Genomic DNA, 17,473 nt, shown 5'->3' with positions numbered 1-17,473 from the left:
TCTGGGCTGTATTTCATCTGGGGATTAAGCACATTCTTGTAGAAGGGGTCCATCCGGGCCCACGAGGCTGTGAGAATGTGTGTGGATTCTGGAAATCCTGAGAAGTGATTTGTGTTTAGTAAGAGGTCTGTGAGGAGAGTTGTGTTTAGTGAGAGGTCAGCGAGGTGAAAAGGAGTGAAAACCGGCCTGGAACAGCCTGAGAGACAGGCGGTTACCCGGGCGGTGGGCGGTGAGGGAGCAGGCCCCACGCCTCGGCTCGGGGGACAGGGCCGTGCTCGTGGTCCCAGCCACACGTGGTGGCAGTGACCTCTGTGAGTCCCTGGCTCCTCGCCCTGCCTCTTCCCGCAGTGCAAAAATCCACAAAAACATCCCCAGTGGCATTGGCCTTTAAACCCCCGCCAAATTGAAGGGGCGTTGAGCTGCACCAGGGGTGTCGCAGAGCTGCGGCCTGGGTTAAGGAGAGCACATGGACTGCTGGCGCCACTCAAGGACGTGTGAAACCTAAGCGTGGGTGGAAAGTCAATCAACTCCCTGCTGAAAAGCTTTCATAAATTAGGGCCCAAATTCTGACACCTTGGTGTTTACGCTGTGCTTACACAGGCAGAGGACAGTGGCGTTTCACACCACAAACATGTGTACAGTACATGCATAAGTCAAAACAGAGGGAAGGAGGAACCTAAATTTCAAACCAGACCAGCTAAGCAATTACAGGTTAAAAGATGCCCAGTGCAGTCTAAATTAAAATGTATGAGGAGGTTGGTTTTTTTTTTAATGTCTAGTTTATTATTAGATCAAATAACACAGCCAGACTAACAAAGAGATTAGAAGCATTTTCTGCTCTAATTATTTGTGGAGGATTATGTGTCTGTCCTGAGCTTCAGGTCCAGCCCAGCATACTGCCTAGTTTTCAGAGGTTTATGACATTCTGGGTGTGCTCTGCTCAACGTGGGATTGTTGAGCTTTAATTAAAAGTCATCTTATGTCGCTAAAGGCTTTTATATTTTCATCCATTTGAACTTATTTCAAAAGTCATCAACTCTGACTAATGCAGAACAAACCCCATCTTGAAAATACTTAGCTACCAGGTAAATGAGTTGTTATATTTTCAATGCAGTGAATTCCCAGGAAATTCCTGCCATGAATCAGAGACACTGATGACTAGCGAATATCTTCAGGAACAATTCTTTGCAGATCTATAAGCCTCACAAAGGAAAAATCATTCATCTTTCCTATACCTTATTTAGCAGTTGAAACCAAGAATTCTTATACTATTTACTGGTATGACTTAACCTGATCAGTCAGCCTTCACATCATCAGTTGCTCAGTAGCAGCACTCTGATAACATAGATGGAGTAAAGCTTTATTCAGCGGTACATTTTCCAAGACATGCCAGGACAATCAAGTTTCGCCATACTGTAATTTGTAGTGCTGTCCATTTGGGACTGCGATTTTTCGTGATTTATCAGGTGCTGCCCTGACTCACCTGAGCGCATTACTAATGCCACAGCTGCAGCCCCTGTGATGTTAGGTGCAGAGCCTTCATATTTCAGTGTCAAAGTCATCGACTTCTGACACTGGCACTGAAGATGGACTTCTTAAATCGGTAGCAATCATGCTGCCACTGTCTTCTGCATGGGTCCAACCACAAGCGAATAATCTCACTTAATCACTGACAAAAGTCCAATATAATTGGGCCTGCTGGTTTTTGGCTAAGTTGGTGAAGTGTGTCATTGAATATAATGGGGCTCACAGAGGGAACATTGCCTTTTTCATAGGCTTAAAATGTTCCTTACAGAAGTGCCACTTTCAGAGCTATTTGTCATATTTTTGTAGTGCTTGTTTTCCCTCAGCAAAGCAGTTTTTCATTCACTGGGAAGATCGTCTTCCTGCTGTTTACTTCAAATCCAGTCAGCCCACCCACACAGAAGTGCACTATGAGCAAAAGAGAAAGTTCATTCAGTGTCTAGCAGCAGTCCCCAGCCTTTTCGTAGCTGAGGCTCATTTGAGAAAAACTGTCAATGTTACTGTATCTCTTCTAGCGGCTATCTCTTTCTCTCCCCCCTCACTGTCAAACTGCCCCTTTCTCCCTCCACTTGCTATTGCTGAGCCGTGGGCCCAGCGAGGCTTAAATGCTTGGATTTGATACTTCAGCTGCTGCCGAGTGAGACTTCACCCAACAGGTATGCCATCAGGGACCACCAATCCAGAAGATTAAAAAAATCAATTCAAAAAATAGTATCCTGGGTCAATAAAAGAGGTAGATACTTGGATATTGTGTTCCAGGGCACAGTTGGATGAAGAACATGGTATACAGGTCTTTCTCAGGAAAACCTGTTACATAGGGCTGTTGCGGAGAGGGTTGTACTTCATCAAGGACTTTTGTCATGGATAAACACACCGTAATGCTATTGCAAGGACTACTCTTACTCAAGTGAACAGTCTTTCTCCTGTCGCCTTATACAAGCTCCTGAGTGGCAGGCCTGTTACTTTGCCTACTTTCCCTCTTTTAGAAGAAGATGACAGTTGCTATGGTTTAGTAAAACCTGGAGATCCTGAAGTCATAGAAAACAGAATCATGGGGTGCTACAATGCCAGGAGCAGAAAAAGATTGCTTAAAATTACTATTAGCTAGAGTAAAGGAAGAAATTTAAGGAAAGAAAATTAGGCAGTGACTTCAGATAAAAGATTTGTGTCATGGCCAAATATTTATCGTGGATGAGCCCCCAAGGTAAACATTTCAAAGGACTCTAGGAAAGCAATAGAAAATGTTTTTTCTTCACTGTAGGGAGGTGGAATGAGTTACCTGCTAGGAGCACTGTACCCCTAACCTCGATGGCTCAAGGAAGTAAAAACCTACATGTTTCTTCTTTGCTGCATGCATTGCCCACTCAGTGCAGTCAGCTTTAGCTGGTTATTCCTTCTGATATACTGTGATCAGGGAAGAGAGGCTGGATGTACACTGATCCTTGTGTACTTCAGAGCACCCTTAACCCTGATGCAGTGAGCGTAGTTAGCTATGGCCCGCAAAAACACTTGCGCTCATGTAGACTACCCAGAGCACAATGACCAAATAACCTTCGAGCCACGACATATTATCCTTCTCTCTGAAACATCATGTAAGCTGGAGATTCAGAGCATGCACATAGTAGCTGGCAGAACCACTGATGGTTTGACCTCTGTGCATCAGAGATAAACAGCACCACAAAACCCAATACACATTTTTTAAAATGTTGTTGCTTCCTTCTTGCAGGAGGAAGAGTCATTTATCAGAAGTGCAGCGGCCTGTTTAATTGCTGGTTATCTTAAACCGAGCAACTTAACTGAGCAAATATTAGTCCCATATTTTTAGTGCTATGAGTGAAAATGATGAAGTGTCATGAAATATTCAGCCAAAAAACAGATGTAGAAAGGCAAGCTGAGCAACAAAAATTACAACACAGATGGTCCTGATAAATTAATTGAAGTCACTAGGCTGCAGGGGGGGAGACACAAAAAAATGCTATGGAGCCTAAAAGTAGACAGATGTCAAAAATATCTGTGATTATGCACTTAATTGCACTCTCTATGATTGCTTGATTCCTAATGTACACTATTAACAAACAGTAATCTCTGAAGGACATTATCAAGGTTGTTGGCTTTTAAAATGACCACGTGTCAAAAGCTGACACAGTCCATAATGTCACCTTTACAGGGGTAATAATTTGTTAAGCATTGATTCTCATTATGTGATGAAAATTCCTTTAGTCCTAGAGACATAACTGCTTTCACACCATATTTGCAGGGGTTTTTCCTCTGTCTTACCCAAATATGCATTATTTTATCTTATGCTGTTTGATGTGGATCTAACTGACAGCAATTGACAGATTTTCATTAGTCCCAGTGGGCTTTCAATTGGATCTTTTGGGTCCATTCAGTTCGACAGAAATTTTGCCATTAAATTCAACAGGACTAAGACTTTGTCCATTCTCTGAGTTTGTTCCAGAGTCTATGGAAATCAATGGAGGGATTTGAGCTGACCTGTAAGGAAATTCAGGAAAAAAAACCAAATGGAGGAGTGGGGTGGTGGATGATAATGCTGTAGGTTCTTTTCATGCAAATGCAGAGCATATAGGGAATCTATTTGTTGCTCCCTACAGTGTATAACATAATAAAATCACTGAAGCTTTATGGAATGTATTGTGCAAGAAATATTTAGCTTTATCAGATACATCCTCTCCAGGAGACATCAGTAGGAAGAACGAAGACAAGGGTATTTATGAAACTGCTTTGGGGATTTGAGAGTGGAGGACACAACAGAAAGAAGATCCTCTGGAGGCAAGAGCTGAAAACTCAAACAAGTCCCGGTGAGAGCACGCTGTTTGTGTAGTGCCTCCCAAAGAAAGTTGCGCCAACTCTTCCCACTTCGAAGCAGACAGAGCTCCAGAGGATGCCTGTATCCTCAGTGGGTCTAACAAAAGCTTCTTTTAAACACTTAAGAAAAGATGCAGGGCACAAAATCTCCCTGTCATTACGTCCTAAGACCTTAAAGCCTACATCCCACAGTTAGGGAAGTGGAATCACCCCTTTTGCATTGCCAACAGCTGCTTAAGAATAAAGGTTTCTGAAACGGTGGTGTTTCAGAGGGGAGCACGCTGTGGGCATTGGAATTAAGCCCACATTCCCTGGGGTACCACTTATATCCATGGATTCTTTCCTGGGTCACCCACACAGCGCGTGGAAAGCACTGGTATCTAAGTAACCTTCAACCCAGCACCTGGGGTGCCCCTTGCACAGCTCCACCAAACTGCCAAGCACTCAAACACTGGCCATAAGCATCAAATGCTTTTTGGCACAGCTGGTAACGAAAGCTGGAGTACTGCAACCTTCACACCAGCTCAGCCCTGGGAAGGTCTTTCCCTTCAGGGAGGCTGCTCCCTGCTTTCCCCATACTTTGCCTACTTGAACCTGCAGACGGAGGGGTCTGCTGCTGCAGAAGCTGCAAGAGCTGCTCCGGCTCAGCTGGGCTGGGAAAAGTGGGGGACAGTCACAACAATTTAGCCATTCCTGCACACCAGGTTTTGGACAGGGTGAGTGTGTTGCTTCTGCTGCCTCCTGACTGCGTATTTAAAGCCTGGAGAGCCTGCGTGTTGGAGGGGCGAGGGGGGATTTTAGTCACTGCTTGCAGGTCACAAACAAGCCATTGAAGTAGGATCGCAAGGGGAGGGTGGGGAACTAGGGAGCCCCAGCACAAGCTTGGTTTTTCAGATCATATCAAACTTGCTTTCTTTAAAATGTGAATTCTTAAGGTAAATCTTAAGATAAATGTCTTGAATATAATTCCGTCGGTTAAACGCTGGTTTTCTGTAAGATATGTAGCATTACCCACCCACAGACCTGTATTTCTTTCAGCGTGGGAGGTCAACATTTGAAACTCTAATCCCACAAATGCTGAGATTTATTCTAAATCTAGAGCCCGTGGGTTTTTTAATTTTTTTTTTAATTTCATTTAAATTCAACCTAACAACTGCTCTTTCCTTATGGCCGGCCCCAGGCCACCCCCATTCATTACCCAGCATTACGCTGAGACTATCCGCAACCAAACACAGTACATGCCGCAGGGGAGCTTTACCAGGGAAGGTGTTAAATGTAGTGATTTAGCAATAGCACATGTTTTCAGTCTCTTAAGCAGACCGTGATCTATGGAAGCAGATGCATCTAATAAACTGTATTCACAACACGTAGAGAGTCAGTTCAATCAGTCTGGAGCCTCTGTGCCCAGAAGTGAGGTGTAGTATCTCACTGCAGCATGGTCCTGCACACCACTGGAAGGGAAAACTCCATACCTGCGGCATGAGGCAGCAAGTGCAACAGAACATGCAGAGGCTGTTGGGCAGAATCTATCAAAACACCTTTGAAATAACTCAGGCTCAGCCTAGATGAGATCTTCTAATTTGATGCTTATCTGCCACCCCACCCCTCTGTATGACAGAAATCTTTTTAAGCCTGCCAATAAAATGTTCTACATTATAACTCAAAATATTAATTATTTGACAAGCTGGTGCTGATTTTCTCACCACTGTGGCCGTCGGTTTTGTGTTGTGATTCTAAATGGTTAAGCAAGCTGTATACTAGGAAGAGTAATCTGCTGTAATACGCCATGGTCTGATGCACGCACCTAGATTGGAGTGTTACTTAAGCTTTAATCCCCGAGAAATCAGTGATTACCCACAGGAGACAAATGAAGGGCTGTTTATAGTATAGTTGCTAGACAACAGCGCACCATTTGAAGTCTATTTGTCCAAAGATTAAGTGCATTTCAGAGGTCGACAACTTTTCCAGCAACCTGTTTATGAAAAACTAAGTTTAAAACATGTAGATTTTCAAAAGAGAAGAAGGTATCCCAATTATTACTTGGCATTTGCAGTGGCACGGGGAAAACAGTGAGTGTGGTGCAGAATGCAGAGAAAGGGGCTCCTAGAGTTTAGCCTGCAGAAAAGAAATGAAGGAGCAGCACGGTGGGGGCTATGCGCAAGTCCCTGCCACCCCTCTGCACACAGAAGCTATGGATTTCCCCAGCATTTATTATTATTAGTGCCAGGCAGCTGCTTTAAAGCCTTTCGTTCACCAGCTCCCTCAGAGAGTAGAGCCAAAAATAGTAAAAAATGATAAAAACTGCACCATTAAATCCATCTCCTTTTCACCCTTTTCCTCTCCTGTGAGCATTACAGCAACTACCTTTGTGCCTTTTGGCAAAGGGGGATATGTAAATGGTGCAGAGCTGGGCTGCATTTATCAAGCTCAACTTGGAAATGCTCAAATACAAACTGCATTGCTAATGTCTAACTTAACTGGTGTTTCCTTATTTACTGCAACGCTGTCACACTTAATTTTGCCTCTTCTTACAGTTTTTTTTTGTTGTCTCTTTGACCACAGTGTTTTTTCCTTCTTCACAATACAGAAAATGAAGCAAGGAAGGAATATGAGGGGCAGGGGAGGGAGTCCTGTGTGTGAAAGGAGCAGAAGGACAAGAAGCCCAACAGAGGCTCAGAAAAGAAAGATTTTCATGATCTGTCCTTCAAATCCTGTTTTCATTTTTTAAGAAGCAACTGTCTGGATTATATAGTCTTTACAATGTATGGCCTCTGTGTTGCTTGGCAACTTTCTGAAATAATCTTGGGTTTTAGCAGAGAAGGAGCTGTTCAAAGTGTACATGAGTGCTTCAAAATCCGATCCTCTTAAATTATTTCCTCAAAGCCCGGTCAGTGCTCTTTTGTCTCTTCTTAACATATGGCAACAAGACTGTCACTTTCCCTTTTCTTTTTGTAAAGTCCACATAGGACCTTACACGCATGTGGTGGCTGAAATCCCCTCTTATGACCTCTTTTTCCACATGGAGAAATTCAGCAAATCTGCGCAATTGTCCCATGATGTGCGCAAAATAAAAATGCTGTCCCTCCAGGCCTTATTCTTGCTGCACAGTGACATTCGGGCACTATTTGTGTGGTGAAAGTGTGTTCCCTCAAATAAGGATTTAAGAATAAGGCCCACTTTTCTGCTAAGTGAAGGCAGGATCAGCTCCAAGCCTCACAGTGAAACAGCAAGGAGAGACCAGCAAAATGGTGCTGACTTGCCCATCCCTGTGCCGTGGAAGCCCAGGTGTTGAAGGTGGCTACTGGTGGTGGTGAAGCCTCCTCCAAGCAGCAGTGGCTGGTGTCAGCAACCTTCCCAGGCCCCACAGCAGCAGCGTGAGCAGTGTCACCTCCCCAGCGTGTCCCCTTCGCAGCTCATCGGCTGGACCGAGCATGGAGAAGGACTTTGCTGGAGAAGCTGCAGGGCAGATATGACTGGTGTTGTACGGGCTTGAGGTGCACAGAGCTGCAGGGACCAAGGAGGTCACCTCACCCACCGCCAGCACTGGGGCAGCACAAAGAACATGGCGGCCATCCCTGACAGGTCTTCATCTAACCTATTCTTAAACCCATGATGGCAGGGGTCCTGTGGCCTCTCTTCGCTGTGCTTCGCAAGTTTCACCATAACATTTTTCTTCATATCTAGTGTAAGTTCTCCTTCACACAAATTAACCTGCTTTGTCCTCATCTTATACCAAGTAGATGGGGAGAACAGCTGCCACAGTAGAATACCTGTGACTTGTATCTATCTTGTGAACTGCTGTGACCCCTGGGTCTTATTTTGCAGTACTTCTGCTACTTGTATAGTTCTACAGTACATTCCTAAATATATCATTTCACCTTCGTCATTACTGAATTTCATTCTGGGCCACATGCCCTGTTAGTCCCGATCATTTTTAACTCAGGCCCTACTCCAGGTGCTTTCAGTCCTTTCTGGCAAGAAGGTCATTGAAAAATGATATAAATGTATTCTCCAGTCGGTTCCACTGGACACTAAGAAAAATATCCAGTAGAGCCATGCTTATAGAAAATCCCTGTGGGCTCTTATTTGAAATTACCTTCTACACTGAGATAAAGGAACCAGAGAGAGCTCTGAAGGTGGTTTTTCAACCAGCATTTCTTTGTTACGGTACTTCATCTACACCACAGTGTCCCTAGTGCATCATTAACTTTCAAATTGCTGCACAGAAGTCTGTGCAGCCGAGATCAGGATCTGGCCTGCATATTCCTAAGGTTTGCTGTTCTGGTCCATGCTGTTTAAACAGCCATCAAGATGAAGACTATCTATTCTTAGCTTGAGGAATATCATTAATGCACAACGTTGCAAGAAAAGCAGAGAAATATGTCCCCCAAAGCACTGTCTTTTTGTGAAACAAAGGCAATCAGGGCCAGCTCTAACTCCCAGGCCACCCTTTTAGACATATATATATATGTATATATAATTCCTCTGACGTACATGGCATGTGTCCTCTCAAGCTGAAGCCATAACCTGTTCACAAATTCAGAGTGAGATTTGATCCTGATTATCTGCATAAACTTGAAGGGACAAACGGGAACCAATACTGACTTTATTGAAGATTTCCTCCCTGTAGATGAGCCAGGCAAATCACAGCCACTGTTCCACAGAATTTTGTTTCTTGTCTATGATTAGTGTCTCAGGAAGAAAATTCAGAATATGCAGGCTCTGATTTTGTGAGGTACTGAGCTCCCTGTGTCCCTTATCTACCAGGAAATCCCAGAACATGAAGGATGTCAGAAAGTTAGGCCCAGTGTGGAAAATACCAGTTTAGTAGGTGGGTCATTTGTTGAACTAAAGGGACTGGAGCTGCCAAAAAGCTGAGGACTGGGTGATCAGGCAGTTCTGCGAGCAAGAGCAGAGGCAGTCTGGAGAGAAAGTGTGGAAGCAAGAAGTTCTTTTCATATGCAAAAGCTGTCCACCCCCTTATATCAAGGAAAGACGAGCCATTCCCTCACAGAAGTTAGCAAAAAAATACTGAACACCTCCGTTCAACATTGCCTTTAATTAATTATCTGTAAAAAGGCAGTCTCTGTCCCACCATACTCACTTGGGCTGTCTATGGACTTACAGAGGACAAAGAGGTTTGAAGTGCAGCAGTGGGTACTGTTCCCCGTTCAGTCTCCAAGCGGGTTGCTCTCAGCACTCCCCATTTCCAATGCCTGGGGTCTGGAGAGAAAGGCCACATTCATTTTGAGAGCAGAGGCCAGCACAGCTTCCCGCAGGCAGCGACCGTCTTTCTGTGACAGTCTGAGTGCTTTTAATAGGGACAGCATTCAAAGCAGAAGGGCTGCTGCCATCTCAGCTCTCCTTCCAGTCGCTATTAGTTTGTACCAGAAAGCAAACCATCCTGGTTGTGGTGGTCTCTGAAGGAGCTGCACGAACATGGGGGATGCTGGCTCAGACGAGTGACCTGTGTTTCGGCAGTGGCAGTGGCTTGCCATGATTCATGAAACACAGCTCAGCCAGAATGAACCCGGTCCTGTACCAGCAGCTGAAGTGCAAGGAAGCTGAAGGGGAGAAACACTGATGTGTTTTCAGTGACGGGTCTACAGGAGGATTAGTTCTGTGATGTCTGAGTCCAGCGTTCCAGAAACTGCCTGGCCTCTGCAGAATAATTCATTACCTCTACTGAAAGGCTTTGCTATGGATTTGAAAAGGGCCACAAAGAGTGGCCAAAAGATCACACTGACTCATGGGGCGAGCCCCTTGGCATTGGACTGATGTTCATTGTATGCTACCAAGAGAAAGCTGGAAGGTGGAGGTGGGCACCCATGGGCACTATGACACCAGCACTCAAAAACAGCTGAGGCAGTAGCATAAGAGGAAGAAGAAAGAAAGACTGAGTTGTGATAAGCTGAAGTGTTCAATGAGCTTATACAACAGCACTTCTTTCTTTTTCCCCTGTCATGCCATACTGGTGCTTGACAAAGACAGATAAATGCATTTTTGAGTTATGATACCAACTGTAATGAAATCATAACACCAGCAAGGAGTGCAGTTTTCAGCAGAAACACATTGGTCAACTCTCACAGGGTTTTGGCATCATGATTCAGATGGCTCTGTGACAGGCTTTACCTGCATATTTATTCTTTAAGGTGTTTCCTGGCTATTGGAACTATTATTCAGCTCAGTGGGTGGTTTATTTATTCTTTACAGAAGCTGTAACTATCCTGAGAACTGGTCTTCTTTTCAGTGACCGAACAGGTACCATACGGAGAGCTTCTCGCCTGCCATCTGCTCCAACCTGGCTGGAAGGGACCAGCTGCAGAGGCGGCAATCATTCAATTTCCACTGACACTTAGTCCTTGAGGTCTCTGCTGATTGCCCATAACAGTCCAATAAGTCTTACTTGTGATGTGCACAACTATCCAATAAGAAGAGGATTAAGACCATCTGTCTCGTTAACGGCCCAGATTCCTAAATGGTGATTATGCACTGCAAATGCAGGTAGCTCCTCTGAGGTTAAGACATCCCTAACAATTTATGGCAGTCAAGGATCCGGCCATTTCTCTGAGCCTGCACTTAACAGATGCAATGCTACGGTCTTCTGCTTGGCTGAGGGCACTGGCACCCCTTACACAGCCAAATGTGGCGTGACTGCTGGGGTAATGTTTTGGCAGAGGTCAACCAGTGCATAGCATGTGATGTGCGATGTGAGGGATGACAGTCTGTGCGCAGCTGGCGCCCGGCATGTTGCTTACCTCGTGCCTGAGAAGTGTGGAGTCCTGGAATCTGTAATGAGCGATTATTCTTCTAATAGGATGAACATGTGTGTGTGCAATCTTAGCATGCTTTGGGATGATTTAATGATGGACGTGTCTAGGAAAGGGGGAAGATGCACGAACGTTCCACACAACAGTTTTGGGAGCTGATTACTTACATTAAGCTATCCTCTCATTTAGGCTTTGGGTTGAGGAATAAGACCTCGTGTCACAGGGTAAACTATATTTCTGGCACTACAGGAGTCAGGAGTTGTGCTTCAGGAACTGAATGACAGCAAGGCACGGAGGCAGGGATTAGACTTTCAGGTCAGAATAAAAAAAAAAAAAAAGAAAGAAATTGTAATGACAAAGATAGAGTGCAGTCTCATCGTTGCAGATTGCACTGCATGGCTGTGGAGCACCTTGTTTTAGAGGTGTCTGAAAGCAATAGAAAGAGCAGGAAATCAAGAGCTCCTGCTGTCCTCTATTACCACTTCTCACTCCCACTTGCCCTGCCACGCACAAACCTGCGGATACACACACCTGGGGTTTTTAAACACGTATTTAGTAACCATCTTGAAGGGGACAAAATATAAGGGTCACAGAAGTCTGGTTTTAGTAAGTGTGCAATAAGGAAACAAAAAGAGGAAGCTACTGACTCTGAAGTAAAAGATGCTCAACTATAAAATGGTCCAATATCTTTAAAGTTAAAAAAAACAGTGCTCCTCTTGTTTTACTAGCAGGTTTCAGATTAGGCATCTACTCAGGCATTGCCCCAAGTTGAGTGTGTGGGTTGCTTCAGAAAAATGGTTGTGGAAAGCCAAGCCCTCCTTTCACTCTGCACACTGGCTGCAAGGAATTTACACCAGGCGCTGGTCCTGAGAGGAGACTTTGTCTCTGCTGCAGACGGCTGAAACTCCGCTGGAGCCAAGGCCACTGCCTTGCTGCATATTAAGAGCTCAGCTTGGTCTAATGAAGCTGTCTGTGCGTAAAGTGGCTCCTGTGCACAACTGCATCTGCTGCCTGGAGGACAGGACACCAGCAGCAACTCACCAGGGTCTGCAAGGGGACCACTAACACACTGGGAGTTACCTGCATCCCTCTTGCAAGGATCCCCGTCGGCTCAAGCTGGCAGGTGAGCCCTGGTCTCTCTGGCACGTGAGTTAATGCAAAGCTGTCTTGTATCTCCCTGGCCTTTGGCAGGGACCTGTTACCTGGAAGTCATGATTAAAGTCACAGGGAAATACAAAGGAAATGTCCTTCCTCTGGCATCTCAGTCTCTCTGGGTTCTGCGAACACAAAGCCTCTCCTCCCAAATGTTTTTCTGGGGAACATGATCACGTACTAACCCAGGTCCCGCTGCTGCAGAGTAACAGGATGGTCAAAGAGGATCTCAGCAACTTGAAAGCAACAGGGATGCAAATTCCAGCTCCTCCTGTGTCAAACCACAATTACTGAGAAGAACCCTCCTTTTATTTCTTTATAATTATTTCTGACAGCATACCAAAACAAATTCAGATAATTTTGGAAAATGCCGATGCCGTTCACCACAACAGGACCATCCAGATCTTTTTGAGGCACCAGTAATGTTGCCTTCACTGAGTAAACAAACTGTTATTCTCACTGGAGTGCAACTCTGAAAACACAGGCAGATGTGTGGAGGTGTAAAAAGCAGAATGAGGGGAATGAGTCACTGCTTACCCCAAAGGCTTGCGATGGGCTGGCCGGGGAGTCCCAGGTGTGACAGCTCTGAGCACAGATGAACTTCAGCAGTGGATAAGGCACATTTCATTCATTCATTCATCCCTAACATCACTGCTTTTCTTCCTGTGACTGTAGCAGAAGTTTCAAGGCTCTCTGAGAAAGTTAAAAACTGTATTTTCAAGGGGGAGGGGGCTATTTTAGAAACCAATGCCTTTCAACTGCAGTCACTGCCGCCTTTGAAAGGAAAATAGCTATCAAACCAAAGACGAGCTGAGCTCCCTGCACTCCAAGGGAGTTTGGGATCAAGCGTGGGCTGATCTCTGCAAGCAGAGGTGAGCTGCCAGGAGTGCTGACTTCTCTTCCTGGGTAGGAACCAGGCAGGGCTAAGGAACGTGCAGCCTTTCCCGATGTAACTCTGGTTAGAGGTGGCAATAAGCAAACCAGTTCCAAATCTTGATGACCTCTTAACGTGATTGACAGTTTCTGCTGAAAAAACAAAGCCCACCAAATACAACAGGTCAAAAGTGAGCCACTGCATAGAGCTGGAGGAAGGAGCTGGCCCTGGCCAGCACTCCCTGTCGGCAGCACCAGAGGCACATGAGAACTTTTAAATGGAAAGGAACAGAGACCACATTACTAGAAGCAGGGCAGTTTTACTACAAGAACATGTATGCTCCCCCTGCACCACGGGCAGGCTTTTAGCTATTTTGAAATTTCTATTGCTTATTCTGAATGCGGCAGGTGTAAGCACCAAGATATCTCTTCCTCCCACAGCCTGCTTCCCCCACTGGTAAATACCCTGGCTTACAGTTACCTTTGAGCCTGTAACCAGCTATTTAACTTGAACTGATAGAAACAACTTAGCTCAGATTTCATCACCAGGCACCGACTGTGCCTGAACTTCTCTGTATCTGGGTATTAATGTCATGTCTTCGAGCACTGATCTGGAAGGGGTTGATGGGATGGCAAATACTGTTTGTCTTTGCCATCGGTCTGTCCTTTAGCTGGAGGACTCTGTGTGTGTGTTGGCTGGTGCGCAGCTGACGCACAGGCCCTGCCCAAAGCCAGCCGAAGCACTTTGCCTGATGCAAATTCCCAGTCTCTCAGTTGTATTTCTTCCATCCACAGTCTGCAACTCTGATTTTTCAGACAGTCCCTCTGCTTAATGCTAATTTTAGGATTTCACCAGTAGTTTCTAGACCTCGCTTGGCCTTGCTTTTCCTCCCCAGGTTGAAATATCTATACATCACATCACTAGGGCCAAAAAACCTGTCCTCCAGATAAAACTAGAAACAAATTCACTTCTAGACTCTCCTCAGGCTTTTAAAAATTCTCCATTTGATCCTGATGGCTCAAAGATAAAACTGAGAAGCTCAGGACAGGCAAACCACCAAAGGAGCAGAATCTCAGAGGGAGTTTAGCCAGTTTGCCTGGCCGATTGATTATAGACACTCCGTTCAAACAGGTGGGAGCAGTATGGACCTCTTCATGATCCAGTAGAGAAAAAACTTCCTCCAGCACCAAAATAGCCAAACCAAATGCGAATGTGTATTACTACCCAAATGACACTGCCTCCTAGCCATTAGAGCACACTCGTAACCTCTGATGTGCTGCAAAACCTGACAGGACTCTCTGCCTGCGGCAGAAATCACAGCACTGTGTCTCCGGAGGGACTCTCGCTGGCATTAGCAGGGTGGTGCTGCCTTCGAGCTGACCTGCCAGAGACTCTCGCCTTCACCGGACTAGGATGGTTCCTTATGCCACATGCCAAAACCACCTGTCTTTCTCATTCTGGCCCTCTTGTGCAGATGCTTGGGGTCTCTCCAGAGCTGGTCTTTGTGCCATCTGAACAAGTCCAGCTTCATCCAAGCACCAGAGACTTGCTGTGAAGGAGAGGAGATCGCTCTTGCTCACATCTGGGCTCCTCCCCTGGCTCGCTGCCACAGATTAAAACAGGTTCCCACTGGCATCACAAAGTTCCCACCCTCCTAGCTGTCCCCCCTTTCCCAACACCAGCACATAGCAGTGCAGCCACACAGCCACCTTGGCTCTCTGGCTGGTGTGAAGGTCTGTGCTGGGGCAGGTCACTGGCCCCACTTGTCCATGCCAGGGTCACAGAGTAACCATGGAACCTCCCTGGCACAGCAGGGAAGGGATGAGCATCTCATGGAGCACAGTTTGGGCATGCAGACAGGAGAGTGGGGCTGCGCTCTTGGTCGGATTTGCTACAAGAGGGTCTTTGTGGGGAGGGAGGAGAAGCCAAATTTCCCTCTGAGTGAGCAGTGAGCAGGACAGCCGTGCCAGGCAGGGCATGCTTGAAGGAGGTGAGGGCTGGACCAGTTTGGGGTTGATTGCTGCTGCTGCTCCTGAAATTCCATGCACCTGCCGCAAGGCATTTTAATGGAAATTAAAAGCCTTGCAGAAGGACAGCTTGAATCTCAAGTGAGCGACAGAAAAATGACAGGCTAATTTTATGTTTCATTTTTAGCAGCATTATTCTGAAGTGTAGGATAATGGTTAACTGATTAAACCAGGTTCTTACTTCAGGTAACAAAGGCAGAACAAAGAGAACTACTATTTTTTTTTTCTTTCTTTTTGCACTTCGTCATTATAATCAAGCAGCAACATTCGTATCTTTGGCTAGATTTACATATATAAACTTTTAATTGTCAATTAATGTGATTGTAAGAATAGCTTTGCTTAAAAACAATACATAGCACAATAAGTGTGCATTTAGTTAGGTTTGTGTAGCAACAAATAATTTTACTTTTAAACACTGTGCAATTTCAGTCACCCTCAGACTGGCTGAACACACTGGCATGAGGTCCTTTGGGATGCCCAAAAATGTATGGAAACCAAGCCAAGGAGAGAGCAGCTCTCCCTGGCCAGGCAGCCCCAAGGATGGAGCCTGGGCATGGATTCCCAAATCAGGCAGCCTACCTTAGGGAGGGGGCACAGATGGCATTCATCAGCCAGGAGGAGATCAAGAAGGTGGGTCCTCTCCAGGGCCCAAGCCCATCCTCTCCACAGAGATTAGCTGAGCTACTACATCTCAGTTTCAGTGGGCTCCAGCTTGACGGACAGAGGTGCGTTCCCACTTTCTTTGGAATCACTCCCAGAAGGCTCAGGTGACAGCACCAGTCCCCAGTAGTAAATGAACTTGTGATTAAATACACAAACAAAACTACTAGTAGGGGTTGTTCCCACATTAGGCTGAGGGAAGGGTGTAGGTTAGTACCCAGCTGTATGTCTCTTGCTCTGTGATTTACACTGGGAGCAGGAAACTCCCAGGTGAATCAGGCATTCTTTGTGCTTAGCCCAAATTATAGCAAAGATGTAGTGCTTGGCAGATGCTAGCAGGATGAAAATCCCCTCTTTCCTCTCCAACTTCCTCCTGGCAGGGATAGGGTGGAGGTGGATGCAGAAGGCAAGCCTCCACAGCCCTCTTAGCCCCTCCTTTCCCAGGAAAGCCCAAGAGAGAGAGCTCATGTGGCTCAAAGGTATTCCTCTCCCGTTATCCCTTCCTTAGATCCTATCAGGGTCTCTCAGCAGAAATACGTGCACTCATGACACAAGCTTGACTACTGTAATTCCTCTTCACAGGACTTACAGCTTATCTCCCATGGCCCTTGCTGCTTTGGCAGAAGGGACCGGCGTACAGCATTCATGTTGGAGCACCCTCCACCCTGCACCCCAGCTGTGTGCCCAGCAGTGCTCCTCTGACCTGCAGCTGGCCCTGGTGGCTCTCCAGGCCTTCAGCCTGCACTCGCTCAGTGCTCGCAGCTGCCAGATTCCCACCAAGGGCTCTCAGGTCAGCAGGAGAACAGGCTGTGCTGCCCTGAGCCTCCGTAGAAGCTGTCCCCCCACCTTTCTCTAGTCACCTAAGATATGCTGACAGGTCTCCTAAGAACATTTCAAAACTCTGAAAACCAATAATATTTATGTTGTTCACCAGTTCTGCTTTCTTTTGCTCTCTTACGTGGCTCTGTGCTCCCGCCTTATGGCGTTTCAGCACGTTGTTCAATTACACTTATTCTTTACAGTGGCAAGATCCTTGTTAGTGAGTAATGATTATTATCCTGCCTACCAAAGGGCTGTATGGTTGCATTTCTTTTCCTTCCTGATCACCTAGCCCTGTGTGCTAATCCAAACCGGACCTTTATTAGCAACATGAGCAAACTGGTGTTGTGTAGGCTAAGCCGGGCAGGAGCATCATCTGCTCAATTACATGAGGTGGGGAGGGTCAGACTCTGACCTGAGCTATCATAGGTATAAGCCCTCTACACTCAAATTCCCTCAGAGTTCAGGAGAATCCAGAGTCTGACACGCATCTCCAAAGGTGAGGTGTATGGTCAGTCAGGAGACACGTGCTTTAGGGTGCCATGTCCCCTGGCCAGCCCTCTCTAACTGCCGTCCTTCCTTTATTCATCTTTTGTTTGGTCTGAAATACATCCTTGGTGGCAAATGCTCTGTTGTGCACCATTTCTGCTCCACAGAAATGCACCATCATTTCTAAGTGCCACTGGAGCATAACCAGTAATAGTACACAAGTGGGGGTAAAGAAACCACCAGGGTGCATCTACTGCTCAAACAACCTCCAAGCAGCTACTTTCTTCTTTTTGTGAGTTTTGCCTTTAATTTAGTTTTCCCTCAAGTCTGCA

Source organism: Larus michahellis, chromosome 3, assembly GCF_964199755.1.
Source record: "Larus michahellis chromosome 3, bLarMic1.1, whole genome shotgun sequence".
NCBI lineage: Eukaryota > Metazoa > Chordata > Aves > Charadriiformes > Laridae > Larus > Larus michahellis.
Note: the sequence above shows the minus strand (reverse complement) of the source record.